General features: G+C 31.5%; 1 pseudogene; it reads right to left on the reverse strand.

Moving 5' to 3' along the window:
* Positions 1 to 294: 294 nt before the first annotated feature.
* LOC105460392 lies at positions 295 to 3297 on the reverse strand (annotated as a pseudogene).
* Positions 3298 to 5269: the final 1972 nt, after the last annotated feature.

Genomic DNA, 5269 nt, shown 5'->3' on the forward strand with positions numbered 1-5269 from the left:
GTGTGCTCTTCCGATCTATACGATTTAAATATACTATATTTATTAAAAAACATAGTATCATTGGTCAATATTTACTAAAAAAATCATTTAATCTTTATTCAGAATTCTTTTCACCGGATTTCCCCATTTTTTGTGAAATAAAATATTTGTCTCAACTTTAACAGGATTGTGCCACGTCTTTCCGTTATCCGATCGAGCTCAGCTTTTACACAATTTTTTTTCTCACGAAATGGAACAACTTTAGGGGGCGTTGTAAAAAAAATTCGGAAAAAATTTTTCACCAAGCATAAATAAGGTCCACCCTAATATATACATATATGCTCACCTCCAGCTTTTATAAGCAATCCATTCTGCATAACTCATTGACGCATACAAATGCGGCATGCTTATATTGATCGTGTCCATAGCGACTAATGCCATCATCTTGTAAGGCATTAGACCAAAGTCGATCAAGGGATAGTAATTTACCATTTCGACAAGACATCTCGTAATGTGCTCCCATTCGGGAGTAACTTCCTTAAAATTTGACAATATCCAATATTGATAAATATCTCGAGTGCGCTGCTTTATTTCTTCGAGACTGCCGCGGCAAAAATTGTACCTGAGAAATTAATACGAATATAAAAAATTTTAAAAACGGCATTTGAAAATGTTACGCCTACAATTTTTATTAGCGCTAAGAAAATATGTAGGTACTTGTCCTCCATCCCGAGATAATGTCCGTAACATCTCCACATATGGCAAAAAGCCTCAATGTCTTCATCGGTCGCGTTATGCACTCCAATCTTTTGCGGACAAAGCAAAACTAAACTTATGAAACCGCACTGTATGCCTGCCATGTCCGCGTTATTTACACCCTTCGGCTTGTATGGCGACTTGTCAATCCAGACGTAAGGACGTTGTTTATCTTTTTCAAATGGACATGCCGCGGCAAAATCCTTTAAAAACAATTTGCGATCCGGGCACCACGGCTCCGCAATTTTGCACTTGTCATCGATTTGTTCTTGATTGAGCCCGCACAACTTTGATTGTAGCATGAAATGCATTTTACGCGCAAATTGCATGTCTTTATAGGCTGATGTTCCTTCAATCCAAGGCTCTCCCTCGTACCAACTAATGATTCGTCGTATGGTTGAGGTATACCTTGCAAGTTAATTATACTATTATGATTATAACTATAAAAAAATGTACATTAATTACAATAATAATATTATGCCACAACATTAACATATAATATCGTGTAATAATAGCGTGTAAAATGTAAACAAGAGAAATACTCGTAACTATAGTTTTAAACGCTAGAAAGAAAACCGGTTTTTTTTATTTTTCCGCGGATTTTTTCGATTTCTTTCCCAAAGGATAGAAAAATCAATGGAAAATTTCACGTATATATTCGTAAAATCTATTACATTTCACATTTGTAACACTTTGATACACCTTTCAAAATTTTATAACAAGCATATATTTATTGCTAATAATGTTAAATACAAAAGAAATAAAAAACAGAATTAATATTTTGTAAATAAAACATACGGCTTTTGACAATTATTAATAATCAAAACTCTTTAAAAATACTTAATATAAACATTAACTTGAATAAATTTTTACCCAGGAGGTAACCACTCAGAAAATATATATATGTACACCTGTACTTCTGACTTCAAGACTTCACCGGACTTCACGGACTTCATCGGACTTCGTCGGACTTCACTAGACTTCTTTTATGGATATGGTTGCCACTTTTCGCATCTTCGTCTCAAAACACCAACAAAATTTTTCAACAAACTTCCAAACGAATGTTAATGTCCGAACAAGAGCAAAACTTTCAAAAAACTCGATCAAACTTCAATTCGGACTTTAATGGACTTCAGCGGATTACATCGGACTTCAACGGAATTCACCAGACTTTACCGGAATTCATCGGACTTCAAAGAATTCAACGGAATTCAACGGAATTCTGACAGGTTATACACCGGAATTCAAGAGTGGTTACCCCCTCGATTTTTACATTATTTGTTACGATTCTAGCGTTTCCTAAAACAGTTTATTTAATAATAAATAATCATTACTTCAAGGAATATAATGTTTAAATGTAAACATAAAAATTATCTCATTATTATAATTCCAGCGTTTATACAAGATGTTGTATTTTAAGAATACTATAAAATAGAGAGTTATAATTTATAAGATCTATAAGCTTATATCTAATTTAAACAAAAAATTTACACATTTTAACAAGCAAATTAAAACAAATCACATAAAGTCACTTACATTACTTTCTAAATCCTAATTAATATTTAATATGATGAAAAATATTAAAAATTATGTAGTATATCGTTTACATAGCAATTTTTCGGAAAAAAACCGAAATTCTGGTTTTTTTCTAACAATTTAAAAAAAGCAGTTTTTTTTAAACTATACTCGTAACATAAATAAAGTATCGAAATAATACTAATAAAATTAAAAAATATAATAATAAAAAATAATAAATACTAAGTTATAAAATAGCGTGCAGATAATTTTGCGAAAAATTGACTGCGTTTAGCAAAAAAAGCAGCTTTGTAAGTGTAAGAGTTTTCAGTACAATTGGTTCTTAATGTTCTTAATTCCTCAATAGATCTAAATGTAAACCGTATTATATTGAAGAATCTTGCAAAGCTGCTGATTCTGCTGAAAGCAATCATTGACTCTGTGAATATTTATTTTGCTATTGAAAGACAATTGTCTTTCTACGAATCAAAGTACTCGGTGCAAACTATATTGATTAAATATTAAATTAAAACTGTACCTTTGGAATGCTAAATATGGCGTATGTGTGCGCTTTGTTATGATTATTGATTTTAAAGCTTCATTAAAAGAATATACATGCGTAAGGCCCAATATTGTGGCAATTTGAATTACCGCAAAATTTTCACGCACAAATTTCTGCCCTCTGCGATACTTATTCATGTCCAACCATTTGGGTATCTGCACCAGTGACCGATTGCAATCTTGTGGGCGAAAATAGGCCGGAATGAAATCTAACAATGACTTTGGTACGTTTGGAAAGAATTTGGCAAGATTATCGTTTATCCACACGCACTGCTGTCGTACAGTCCACATGTCGAAATCATTTGGAAATAATTCTCGATCGAATGTGTTCTTAAACATCATCACGTATCTGCATTTATTGGAATTTTTTGAACTATATTCAGTATCTCCAGTATTCGTAGTCATATTGTTAGGAATTGTCTTTGTCTTGTATTTTGCAGAAAGAGTTTTTGTACAAACAAAAAGTGTAGTTGCGAGATACCATTCGAACTGAATGTTTACCACTTAGGCTCGTATTTATATTCACTTCGTTACTTCTGATGAATATTCGGCTGATTATATTATTCTCGAAACAAATCACTAATTTAAGTCACTGCAGTTAAATGTCGAGAGTTGAAATATGTATATTTATAACTTTACATTTTTATTTGCAATAAAATCAGGAATTTAGGTGGAGTCTCAAATTTAAATAACATCCTCTTTTTCGAGAATTAATAGTCTTGAAAAAAGATGTTACGTATACGTATCTATTATTAATAGACCTCAAAATTTCAGCTGAATCTTAGGTAAGTCATATTTCTCAAACGTAATTTGGAGGTAATTTGAAAAAATTATTTACAACTTATTTAATTAAATTTTTCTGCAGAATACCATAAATATAAAATTATGATAATTTTGAATGTGTTATACATAATACGAATATAATTAACGGTTACAAAAACGTTACATTAGACATGCACGAAATCTCTTCGAATGGCAGTCTTAAGAAGAATTTATCAATAGATAAAAATTTTAAATAGAATCTATTATGCATCATATTCTCCCTCGAAATAAAGAACTTCTCCGCAAAGCGGCTCGAATAAGGGGCCTCTCTCTCTTTTAATCTCACCAATTAAATTCTTCCTTTACATTTGCGATTTTGTGGCTACAGCTTCCGTCCAAGCTGTTCCTCTTTTGTTTTTGTATTCCGATTATGTATATGGACGAAAAATATTTTATTAAAACCAACTCAGAGAGTTCACATTTTATAAACAGTGTCATTATGAGATATTTTTTTTTATTGATCATGAGCCTAATTATTTATAACGATCGAATTAAAACCGGTATTATTTTGCAATTCAAATATTTCGATAGTTATCTTCGTTTACTATGTGACATGTTTTGATCGAAAAAAAAAAAAGAAAAAAAAGAAGAAAACATAAACTTGAATTGATCAATGATCATGTTTTTTTATGAACCTACGAGTTAGGTATTATATGAATTTTAATAAAAACGTATGCTTATTATTTTATCGCGTATCTCTTATATAACTTACAGTACCGGTCAAAAGTTTGAATGCGCACTCCTTTTTCACTAATTCGAATAATTCTATCAATTTGGCGATTAGAGTAACCCTGCTTATACAAAATGGTGACCTGCGCTCTTTTTTCATAACTGATTTGGATTCTTAGGAACATGCCAAATATCAGAATTTGTGCATGAAATTATAATGAAATTTATATTTTAATATTGGATTTTTGCATATTTCTCGTAACCTTTTACCTTGTTTATGTTATCGCTAGTGTCTATATATTGTTTTATGTCTATATGTTACAAAAGATATAATCGAGGGCCGATATACTGTTTTGCAACTCTCGCACAACTTTTCAACTCAGCGCCTACATTTGTACTGAATGCGATCAATATTTTGCAATAAGTTCTTACTTGATGTCTCACGAATAATATAAACATAGAAGATAGTAATGCGCACCAGTGCTTTTTATATTTACATTACTCGGCACTATTTTCAAACATTCTAAGTGTTTTAGATATTGTTAAGCATATAACTGTCACTCCCATTACGTCAAATTCGCTTTTATTATGAATGAGGAAAAACGGAATGACGAAAAAGTGCGTCCAAACTTTTGACCGGTACTGTACACACTTTATCGATTTATCTTTTTAGCGGTTTAGATAGTAAAACTTCTTCAAAGCAATGCACAGCACTTGTGAAGTAACTGGTGGATTGCTGACGGCAATTACTTTTACACGGGCAGCACGCACTATTTGGTGCCGTATCTGAATAGTATAAGATTACATTAATTGACGTATTATGATCCTGTTGATTTCTGTAAGCTATATACCTTTTTAAAGCCATTATCAAAAACTTAATAATACGAACTTAAAGCTTTTCTTCTATAGTGATGGAAATATGCAACTGCAATTATGATTCCTACATCACCAAGCTCATAGAATTGAT

The sequence above is a fragment of the Wasmannia auropunctata genome, unplaced genomic scaffold, assembly GCF_000956235.1.
Source record: "Wasmannia auropunctata unplaced genomic scaffold, wasmannia.A_1.0 LD323013.1, whole genome shotgun sequence".
Classification (NCBI taxonomy): domain Eukaryota; kingdom Metazoa; phylum Arthropoda; class Insecta; order Hymenoptera; family Formicidae; genus Wasmannia; species Wasmannia auropunctata.